A 12,635-nucleotide genomic window follows, 5' to 3' on the forward strand; every position below is an offset into this window, starting at 1 on the left:
GAGACAAAAGACTCTTCCTGTGGAGTTCCTGTTTCCCCCAACTTCCTTACTAGACCCCCACCATTTGTCTTACTGTATGAGTGTGAGACATGCTAGAATCCAGTGGCACCAAGGCATTATACAATAAAATAATGTGATTAATACATAAGTAAAAAAAATTCCTATACAGTGTGAACTCAGGTCTATAACATATGTCAGAGAGAAAGAAATTTATCACTAAAAAAGAACAAGACTTCCATCCTTCCAGTCGTCCACATTGTGAGCAACCCCCTTTTTGGTTTGCGGCAGAGAAGTGTGACCCTCCTTCTCTGTGGGAAAAGTGCTTAATGCTCAAATAACCAATATTACACAATTTTGTATAAGGGGTCCTAGTAAGTGTAGTCTACTCATATTAATCCTAAGCATGACCACCCTCTTCTTCTGTAGGTCAGGCAAACAGTCTTGGTCAAGAAAGATCTGCTTGTCTTGAAAAAAGACTTGCTTCTGGGTCCATGCTTGCTGTATGATCTTGTCTTTTATTCCTGCGTCTAGGAATCTCACTATTATCGATCTAGGAGGGTCTGTGGATCAGGGCCAAGTCAGCGATGTGCCCTCTCAGTCTTAATATCCATCTCCGTTGGAAGTTTCAGTGATCCTCGGAGCAGCTCACTGATAAATCCGATCATATCATTTCCTTCGCTTCCCTCTCGCATCTGAAAAATCCTTATATTGCTGCGTCTTAGTCTGTTTTGCAAGTCATCACATTTAGCGGAGAGGTCCAGGTCTTGGTGGATCAGGTATCTCAGCGCCCTCTGGTGTCGCATAAACATGTCTTCTGTTGCGCTAATTCTTTCCTCCATTTGTCTGAATTCGCTTTTCAAGTTTAGCGATGTGGTCTCTAATTTCTGTGACCGCTTGCTCCCGTCTTTCGAGTGACATCTTTGTGTGATTTTGTCCCTCTTGATTCTCTTTACGTAGCTTTTTCAGTTCTTCCAGTAGCATTAGGTCTGGTTGTCCTTGGCTATCGTTAGCTGTGTTTAAGCTAGCTGGGCTGGGAGGTTTCTGTTTATCTTCTTTTTCCTTCCAGCTATCTTTGTTCAACGTTCTTTGTTTTTTGTTCATAGTCATCTTGTATAGGTTTTCTATTTACCTGGTTATTTGGTTGTCTGGTAACTTCAATTGTCACTTATTTCTTGCCTTGTGTGGCAGACCTTCGTCGTTTTGCTGCTTAGTCTAACATGGCGTCACCAGAAGTCATATTTTGTATTTTAAATACATAACGGTGGTACATGTATTCCGTTACTCCCCAACACTGTACATCACTGGCATCCTGGATACAAGCCAGTGACAGCAGCCTTCCAAACCAGTTGTTACCACCAAACACTACTCAGAAGCTGCTTGAGAAACACAACATATAAACTCCCCAAATACCAACCACATAGCAAGCAGGTCCGGCCCGGATCTGGTATCAAGCCGGCACTGCTGGCTGACTTCTGGCATGATAAGACGTATGTCATCCAGATATGGGCCAGGCCTGGCATAGATGGCACTGTCTATGTGATGGCATGCCACATCTGGCTTGATTGTGGTTTGGTTTATGTGGCCCAGGCTCATAGAAGACAGGCTTGGCCAGGATCTGGCATTAAGCTGGCACTTCTGGTATCATGGCAGGTTGTATGTCAACCTGTGTGTCAGGTCTGGCAATGTTTATGGCATGCCATATCTGGCCCAATTATGGTTTGGTTTATGTGGCAGGTCACCTACTGATCGGAAGGTTAGTGGTTCAATCCCTGGCTTCTCCAGTCTGCATGTCGTGAGTGTGAGTGTGTATGAATGTAGTTAGGAAGCACTCAGTTAAGAGAAAGTGTGTGTTTGGGGGAATGTGGCATGTTGTATAGAGCACTTTGAGTAATCTGAGTGAGTTGAAAATGCTATATAAGAATCAGTCCATTCACTGTCCAAACAGAGTTTTGTCATGTTACTTTTGCACTATTATCCACATGTTGTTATTACATGGCTTAATTAAGGTACACATTAGGCTGACATCTGGGGCCAGAACTGAAACTGTTCTGGGCCAGCACAGGGCCAGCAGTGTGTCTGCAACTGGCCCGTGGCTGCACACAACTTACACATGGCCCAAGCAGGCATAGGCTACAAAAAGATTTCCCAAGCCTTGAACATCCCACGGAGCACTGTTCAAGACCAAAATTGAACTTTTTGGCCACAATGCAAAACACTATGTTTAGCGGAAAACTAACACTGCACATCTCTCTGAACACATAATCTCCACTGTCAAATATGGTGGTGGCAGCATCATGCTCTGGGGGTGCTTCTCTTCAGCAGGGACAGGGAAGCTGGTCAGAGTTGACGGGAAGATGGATGGAGCCAAATACACGGCAATCTTGGAAGAAAACCTCTTGGAGTCTGCAAAAGACTTGAGACTGGGGCGGAGGTTCACCTTCCAGCAGGACAATGATCCTAAACATAAAGCCAATGGAAAGGTTTAAAACAAAACATATCCATGTGTTAGAATGGCCCAGTCAAAGTCCAGATCTAAATCCAATCGAGAATCTGTGGCAAGATCTGAAAACTGCTGTTCACAAACGCTGTCCATCTAATCTGACTGAGCTGGAGCTGTTTTGCAAAGAAGAATGGGCAAGGATTTCAGTCTCTAGATGTGCAAAGCTGGTAGAGACATACCCTAAAAGACTGGCAGCTGTAATTGCAGCAAAAGGTGGTTCTACAAAGTATTGACTCAGGGGGCTGAATAATTACACACACCGCACTTTTCAGTTATTTATTTGTAAAAAATGTTTGGAATCATGTATGATTTTCGTTCCACTTCTCAGGTGTACACCACTTTGTATTGGTCTTTCACGTGGAATTCCAATAAAATTGATTCATGTTTGTGGCTGTAATCTGACAAAATGTGGAAAAGTTCAAGGGGCCGAATACTTTTCCAAGCCACTGTATGTTCAACTGGAGATAAGACTCCTCAAACCCACATAGCAAAATTGGTATGGTCCAGATCTGGCCCACACAATGTGCTTACACATGGCCCACATACCGCAAAGAATGACGACCTCAAGTTTTAAAAAACAAAACACTAAAGCTATTCTGTTATACCTGTATGCAAAAAATACACTGCACAAAACATTTCATAGTTTAGCAATACCAATCCATCTAATACACTTAAACCTACACCATCCTCCCTATTCTGGTATTTTAAAGAGTACTTAGCAGAAATATTAAACAACGTAATGGGGTTGCAAACTCCCAGCAAAAAAAAAGAAACAAAAAGAAAAATAGGGAACCACACCCCACCCTCTGCCTTATATGCTTAATCAATATAATCTACTTCAATTCAATGCATGTGTAAAACAAATGCACAGAAATCAATTATTTTTTCAAAATATTTAAATAGATTCAACATCTTTCTTGCACAGAATTGCAGATTGCACAGATTGTACCTTCCCAAAGGAAAAAGTACTATAGCTTATGTTACGAAATAAACATATATTCTTAGTACTTATTTTCTGATTATATTGTATTATGTATTTTAATAATAATGCTTGTAAAGCAAGGCCATTTTTGACTCATAAACCAAGTGCTTAGCCAGACTGAAAACAGGAAGTCTAGGGTAGAGCTGCAGAAGTATATTAATAAATACAGGAAACCAGACAGAAAAGCGGAACTAGTAACATATAAGGACTTGTTTTTATCAAAACGATGTGTGACGTGTGAAGGACCAAAATAACACCTATATGAGACAGATTTTTAGCTTCTAATGTTAGAGATTCTGCAACTTGCTTTGGGCTGTGCAGGGCTCTCTCTTCCGTAAGATGATTGAATAAAGAAATATAAATGTTTTGACCACTCCTGAGTCGGGTTTTCTCTGTTCTATCATGGGGATCAAAGAATCAGGTTTAATACTTACTAGGGTATATTAGACTTAATAGTTACTATATACAGTAATGGATTTCTATACATTTTATGTCAGATTAAAACTTTGGGTGTAAGATTCAGATAATTATTTATTAAAAGCTAGACATTTTAAATGAGAATAAGAAAGAAAAGTATGTTTTTGTGCCACCTTTTCCCTGTTAATGCCCTATCGGCCCCCCTGGCTAAACTTTGCTAGACTCGCCCCTGCACAGTTACCAGCCGTCAGCTACGTAGAAAAGGATCCTGGTGTAGAAAGTTAAATAAATTCCAAATAAATAAATTAAATAAATTTTAGCAACAACTTATCAAGCTTAAACCTGCTGCTCTTGTTCAGCCGCTGGTTTCCTCTTTCTTGTGCAAAGTGGGCCAAAAACAAACAAGAGAGACGAGAGTGGCGACAGAAAAGCCAATCAGCTGCTCATTGATCAGTTTCCTGACTGAAGTAGCAACAGGAGAGGGAGAGAGAGAAGAGGCAGTTGCTCCATAAACTTAACGTGGGGATGCTTTACAAATGTTCAGAGATGAACTTACACACTTGCTTTACTTCTCTCTGGGATAACTTTCTCGGAGATGAAATGCCGGTTTCGTTGCGAGGCTCCAAATGCTCAACCAGACCGCCGACAGGTCGAGCACGCCACAGCCGCTCTATCACGTGATGCATACTGCTAACGTTATGAGCTGGGTTATGATATGTCGCAAATTTTGTGAGGTGCTTTCTTGATAGTTAATGGATTGATTACATTTTTTATTTCTCTCCGATCCAGTAATTTAGGTCAGTATCGGACCGATACCGATACGTAATATTGAATCGGTCCATCTCTACTCACAAACCTGTCAAAGCTGCATTTGAAACGTTGGCTACCATAGCAGTATAGTATTGCAACATGGCATTTGGGTCTTCTAACTAAAATAGGAAAATAGGAACATAAAATAGTGCCTCATTACCAGACCTTGCCCGCATCTGCTTGACATACACTCTGCCATGACACCAGTCAGTCAGAAGTGCCAGCTTGATGCCGGATCCCGGCTAGGCCTGTTTTCTATGAGCCTGGGCCACATACACCAAACCACAATCGGGCCAGATAAGGAATGCCATGCCATAAACAGTGGCATCATTGCCAGAACTGGCCCACATATGGTTGACATACAACCTGCAATGACACCAGTTAGTCAGAAGTGCCAGCTTGATGCCAGATCCAGGCCAGACCTGTTTTCTATGAGCCTTGGCCACATAAACCAAACCACAATCGAGCCAGATGTGGCATGCCATCACATAGACAGTGCCATCTATGCCAGGCCTGGCCCATATCTGGATGACATACGTCTTATCATGCCAGAAGTCAGCCAGCAGTGCCGGCTTGATACAAGATCCGGGCCAGACCTGCTTGCTATGTGGGAACCACTGGAAAAAGTCATCAGGAGTTTCACCCTCTTTCAGTAAGCTGACAATGACAGAGTCATCTGCATATTTAATAATGGCCCTGTTTTCATATCTGCTCTGACACATGTTTGTATAGAGAATGAATAATAAGGGCAATAAGACACACCCTTGAGGAGAACACTGGGTCGGACAGAACCCCGTTTATTCTCATTCTTTGTGACCGGTCAGTTAAAAAATCTAAAATCCAGCCCACCAGGTTTTTCTTGATTTCAAACTGTTCAAAAATTCTAAAATATGGGGCTGTATTGTATTAAAAGCCAAAGAAAGCTAACTTTACGCTAACTTCTAACTCCATTAAATGTCATAAATTCCATTTTCATGGATGCCTGGATGTTAAACTTAATTGTTACACCTGGTAGAGCAGTCACACTGATCATTTTATGACAGACGAAAGAATTTAGACAGTTTTTCAACTCTCAGTAATCCCACAGTAATTGTTTGACTTATGGACCTGCAGCAGAGTTTGGGCCCAGACACAGCTAATTATGTCAGACTTAAAGACCGGATAACGAGGGACCACTGTACAAGGTAGATCTGAAATAAATAAAGATGAAACGTTCTGAAGAAGTTTGTGTTGCATGAATGTTTGTGCTATACACACAAAACACACGTGTCCGTCCGTCCATATGTCTCCACACGTTCCTGTGTGTTCTCCATGGTGAGGTCACCCCCATGGACCTCAGTCAAGGTAGCGATGACAGCTGAAAATAAAACCAACATAGTTTTGGCTGGATTTCCCCCCATAGACACACACACAGCGCCGGAGTGCTGCCCATCAGCTGTTGTGTCACGGTCAGGTGTTAAGCCCTGTGGTCCGGAGGAGGGGATAAAGGGGATATATTTGTAATTTGTTGCAATACCCACCAGAGAATGATCCTTTAATGAAAATATTCATCATCACCTTTTGATAAACTGTTGATTTGCAAAGTATTATCAAACCCTCCAAGCTAGCTCACACACTGGACAGAGAAAGTCTTGTTATGTTTTGCTAAATCCAGTCACACATTGGAGGGCGTCTAGCTCTGAAGCTCAGCGTTCATGTATTTATTTGCAGAAAGAGAGTTTGTCACCTTCTTTTTTAGGGCTTATGTAATATTATCTGATACACATTCAGGTGCAAACTGATGGTTGCCACTGCGTGGAGGACATAACTGAATTATAAAATATTATTACTGTCCCCTAATATACTGCCACAGAGCACAGTTTAGCATTTGATGTGTACAGGTATTCCTCAAGAAAAACAAAGTGCATGCTGTTCTACAGATGGTGGAAACCCAGTTACTCTAAGTTATAATCAAATTGGATGACCTTTAAAATGGCTATAAATTATATTTTTATGAAAACAATGACGTGTGAATAACTCTGTTTTAGGTTTCATGTTTTTATTCCAGAGTATCTTTGCGTGATTAACAGTTCAAAATAATCCTTAACAAAGTTTTATTAGTCCATCGGGAAGTCTCTTAGATCATCTAATGTCTGAAACAATTCTTGTTAAATCCTTTTGAATTTAAAATGACCTTTCTTCTGATTGGCTGCTGGTCACAAACAAAAGATTTCTGTGCCTGACATAACTGTACAGGTCAGGATATCCCCTTTCATCCATATCGAGTCAACAAAACATTACACAACAGTTAACTTTATATATACAAAAAAAAGCCCAAAACAGTAAATGAATATGTAAGTAAACAAAAATGTAAGTACGTAAGCAGTGAAACAAAACAAAACAAAACAAAACAAAACAAAACGATTTGAATCTGGGAAATTTTGCCTCAGACAGTCAGAAATATTATAATTCAGATCAGTACATTTACATATTTTTGTATCTATAAAAAGAAAGCTGACACTCGGAGAGAGAGAGAGCTGTGAATGAAGTGTGATTTTATTGTGGTGGAAGCAAAACAGCAATAGTCAGAGGGAATTCATGACGATGTTTATGTGAAGCGTAGTTTGGATCTTCTTTTGCTGCTGGTTCGGCCAATATTGTATGGAGAGAGATCAAACTAACAGCTTTAGAATCAGTGCAAATAGGGCATAAACACAAAGCGCGGACCCGCCGAAACATCAGAATCAGCGAGCTCCTCCCGGTCGCCTTCGAGCTGGTGGCCTCTGAAGAATGGGGCTAAAACTTTGGCGAGATGTCGCAAAACGCGCAAAACTTTTGCGAGATGTCGCAAAAGTCCGTCTTAATTTTTTTTTCTCCTATGTCCCTTGCGGGTAGGGATGGGTGTCGTTTAGGTTTTATCCAATACCAGTACCAAACCGGTACTTTTGAAATGGTGCCGGTGCTTAAACGGTGCTTAAAGAATGGAGAACACACACTTTGTCCAAAAACCTCTCATGTTTAGCTGTTTTTTTGTAAAAAGATAACAATGTTAGCCTTTTCTGCAGCTATAGGGGATATATGGTATCACTCTTGGCTGGAAGCAGTGCTTAAACAATGGAAAAAATACCAACTTTGTCCAAAAACCTCTCATGTTTAGCTGTTTCCCTCTTTTTCTTTGGTAATTTTAGCCTTTTTGGCCAGGGTGAAGGGAGTATCTGCCATCAAACAAGAAGACAGCCGCATGTAACTACAACGGTGTTTGCTAGTTCAACCTTACATGCATTAATTTAATAACGTGGTTAGCCTACTCAACGTAAACTACACATGAACAACATGGGCCAGGACTCTAATCTTCGGGTTCTTGGGGGATGTTGCTAACTCCGGGTCAATAACAGGCACCACACCCACACTAGATGTGCTCGGTGTGAGCTCTTGCAGCAAGCTATCAAATACGGTGCATTTCTCGGCTTTAAAAACCCCCCGCTATGCGTCGCCAGGTGTTTCATCAGATTCGAGGTGTTACCTCCTTTGCACAGTATCAGCTTAAAGCACTTGTTGCAGGCTGCTGAGGTACAGCAAGACTTTTGGCCGCTTTGCCTTGGGCATTTTTAATCTGTAGCTCTGCTCTAAAAGAACGTACGTACTTGGGCCCGCCTACTATCCTTGGAAAAGTAAAATGATTGGCTAGAATTCAAAGTGTGTGACATCTCAGGGAAAAAAAAGCACCGAAATAAAGCCCCGAAATGTGCGCTGCTTTTCAGTCTTTTCGGTCTGGTTACTACCGTTTATGTGCCATTATGGCACCGGATACCGCTACCCATCCCTACTTGCGGGGCTTGTCGCTACCCGATTCGTACCGGAAACCTGATTGGTACCCCGCATGTGCAAATCTTACGTCACTTCCTCTCTTTGCCAACATTGCAACATTCAATATATTTGAATGATAGTTAGTGGTTAGTGCCCAGTTAGCTCCTAGCATTTCTCCACAGCTCTGCCTCCTTTTCGACTACCGGGACATTTAAACAATGGATAATCCGTATACAAACAAATTCATGCTTTTCTCCTCAACAGAGAGCGTTCCCCGATTGAACAACAGGGCCGTAAAATAAGAAGAATGGTGCCTAATTACAGAGTTAATAATACAGACTTTGTAATATGTCACGTGAAGATTCATCAGCCAGATGAAGTGTTTACTAACAATTGACAGTGATAGCGGACATCATCATCACTATTCTAATCAATCCTATCCACACAGACAAGCATAAACACACTCGACTATCACTAAATCAAATTTAACACACGTTTGTAATGACGCTAATTCAGTTTACAATAGGGTTCATTCGCTCGGTCAGCAGATGGCAGTATCCTCGTACACTGGGGAGTAAACTGCCATTAAACAAACAGAAGAAGAAGAAAACCCCTGCAGATGCGCGATTGAATGTCGCAATGTTGGCAAAGAGAGGAAGTGATGTAAGATTTGCGCATGCGGGGTACCAATCGGGTTTCTGGTAAGGATCGGGTAGTGACAGTACGGTCTGACTTTGCACATGCGCATCCACTCCTGATCCATAACTATCTTTTTATTTTTCGTTTTTGTCTACATTATATTGAAATGTTTGACTATTGGAAACATTTTAAGAGATATTTGTTATTCTTAACATCTTAACAGATACTCGTAAAACGCTTCAACCGGAAATAGACATCTTTCGCGCATGCGGGGTACCGATCGGGTTTCTGGTACGGATCGGGTAGTGACAGGGCTCCGTACTTATTTCAGGGAGAAACATCAATCATACCTTATTTCCCCCTTTTCCCATGCTTCCTCACAGTCACAACATAAATATTATTTTTATAATGTAAAATTAATCTGTGCAGAATTGGTGATGGGGTGTAAGACACATTTCACATAAACATGTGTATTAAAATTCAGGCTGTGTTATAGTGGTAAAAAAAATATATAACTGATCATCATCAAGGACATTAATATATGAATTGTTTTCCTATGGAAAGAGCGCCATCGTGTGAAAAATTAACTATAGTACACTTATCCTGCAGTCACCATAATCCATCACAGAGAAAGATGTAACGAAACTTTTCCAATTCTCTCTCACTGAAACTGAAGTATACATGGTTAATAATATGGTTGAAACAATAAAAATAACACACTCAATAACATATTTAAAACTTGCAGTTGTATTTTTCTAAAACGTAAATAAAAAATTGAAAGTGCTTATCCCTGATAATAATAATAATAATAATAATAATAATAATAATAATAATAATAATAATAATAATAATAATAATATGCACGGAATGCGTTAGTGGAATTATGACAGTATCTTGAAAGTTGTCGTTTCTGTTCGTACTTTTATTTTGAAGGCAACCCATCGAAACGGAAATCGTTGCGCTGGGTCACGTGGCTAGCGTTTCTTTTCCCTTAGCAAAGCTGTAGGTTGCAAGAAGTTCTTCGCGAGGATATATTTGAGAACATCAGAACAAAGGGATTACATACATATAAAGCACGGTATGTACACCGAGTTGTTTTTTTTTTTTTTTTTTTAAACCCTGTAAGCGATCAGCTTTTCCTGTTTGTCGACCTGTGGTGGTAGTTTGTAAACGGGCCTGCAGGAGGTTGCTTTAGTGGTGGATTTATGGTCTCGTTTCATATCTCACTGATGCACAGATTTTGCTCAATCTGCCGGATTTAACTCAGTGGCCACAACACATTTTAAATGCATTCATAAAAGGCAGCATTTACAACAAATACTGACAACATGAATTCTACTGGTTGAGAAAAACAACCACTTGTCCTTCACTTATGATAAGCCCCCACTCCACTCCACAGACCTGGCTTGTATTAAAGTTTTCTCTCTTTTAGTGATGCACGTTAATCCCGCTCTTAAGACTCTTCCCAGACGTGATGGTATTGGTTACAGTGATGGGATTTCCGTCTCCTTTTGGAGAACCGGTGTCCTGGGAATCCATCCTACCTGACAAACCATCCTACCCGTTGTTTCTGCGCACACGAAATTGAGTGGCAAACCGTCCTACCTTTGTGAATATTATCTAGAAAAATTCAGCTCGGCTCACTAAAAAGATCCAGCTTTTTCGGCTCCCAACCAGCTCTTTCAGGTTGTTTTGTTGCTTTAATTTATTTATTGTTAACAATAATATAAAATGATGCACAAAAGAATTACTAATGTAAAAAAAAGTGGTTTTATTTATATATGTTTATATATAAATATATACGGTGGCCCCTAGAGACAAAGCACGTACAAACTCCAAAACACATTTCTAGCATTAACTGAGCTTCCAAAACAGAGCTACTTAGATCACTTAAATAACACAATTGAAAGCATATGTGTATTGTTTGTGTATTGATACACAAGCACTCCTATATATTCAAACAATTTTAAAAAAATGTTCATTTACCTGTTACTTCCTGGCTTGTGTAGCCACTAGGTAACAAAAGCTCAACACTGCGCCTAGCATTCTGTTGTCTTTTTTTACGTGTTTTGCGGTTTGTACGTGCTTCGGAGTTTGTAGTGCTTTTTGAGGTTTGTACGTGCTTTTTGAGGTTTGTACGTGCTTTTTGGAGTTTGTACGTGCTTTGGAATTGGTACGTGCTTCGGGGTTTGTACGTGTTTTGGAGTTTGTAGTGCTTTGTCTCTAGGAGCCACCGTAAATATACTTTTATTTATTCACTCCACATAAAATGTAATAAATAAATAATATAATACAAAAACCAACTATTCACAGTTCAACTTTTAACTATTTAAATTTTCATATTTTTCCTTTTAAACAAATTTAAAGTGAAATAACACAAAACACTGCAAACCACAACACAATTAAATATAAATTAAAATGTGAAAACAAAAAGAAGATGCACATTCTCTGTCATATGGGCCCGCATGAATAAACTTTTTGAATCCTTTGTCATCTGCAACTGAAATAGGGCTGCCACAAACGATTATTTTAATAGTCGACTAGTCACCGATTATTTTTGCGATTAGTCGACTAATCAGATCATGCATCCATTGGACGTACAGCTTATTGCACCAGCATGCATCTGCTCTTATATAACTATCATTAGCTTACAGCTTGAAGTGTTTAAGGTATGTGCTAACTAAAAATAAAGACAAGATGATAGTTTATTAAATTTTAATGAAATTTGCAGATTGTTTCGGTGAAGTTTAATAAACTCCTTGCTATCTAAAATATAACAGGACACCGGAGTTTATTCTCCAGCATCTCACACTTCTGATAATCAGTTGTCTGCTTGATGTTTATTCAGCTGTGTAAAAACTTTAACTTTAATATCAGCCAAACCGATTTACTCAGGAACAAATAAAATACTAAAAAAGCCAAACAATAACATTTTTAAGTTATCTCAGGCTATGTCCACACGTACCCGGGTATTTTTGAAAACGCAGATTTTTCTATGCGTTTGCACCTTTCGTCCACACGTAAACGGCGTTTTTGGTCACTGAAAACGGAGATTTTTAAAAACTCCGGCCAGGGTGGATATTTTTGAAAACTCCGTTTTTGCATTTACGTGTGGACAAGAAAAACGGAGAAAACGCAGCGTCAAAGGTGTGCGCATTTTTTGACGTCACACTGTGCGCCACGTTATTGTTTCGGTGAAATGAATTTCTACAATACTATTACTGTTAATTGTACTCTCTGCAGTGTTTAAATGCTTACGTATACACACACAGTTACTGTCCCTCCACACATGCGACTCGGTTCTGCTTCTATGTCCCAGCTTTGTTTACTTTTTCCCACCGAGGCTTCTAGACTTCTGATTGGCCAACATTTCTGCATGGTTAGGAATATATCGCCACCTGTTGCTTTGGCATGTTCCTAGCAGCGTTTTCCTTCATTTCTGCCTTTACGTGTGGACGGGATTCTTTTTTAAAACTAAAACGGAAAATCTCAGTTTTCAAA

General features: G+C 40.1%; 1 protein-coding gene across 1 annotated transcript in view; it reads left to right on the forward strand.

Moving 5' to 3' along the window:
- LOC146522623 (uncharacterized) overlaps positions 1–12,635 on the forward strand; it is a 42,987-nt gene that overhangs the window by 19,745 nt on the left and 10,607 nt on the right. The window lies entirely within an intron of this gene.

Source organism: Neolamprologus multifasciatus, chromosome 3, assembly GCF_963576455.1.
Source record: "Neolamprologus multifasciatus chromosome 3, fNeoMul1.2, whole genome shotgun sequence".
NCBI classification, from domain to species: domain Eukaryota; kingdom Metazoa; phylum Chordata; class Actinopteri; order Cichliformes; family Cichlidae; genus Neolamprologus; species Neolamprologus multifasciatus.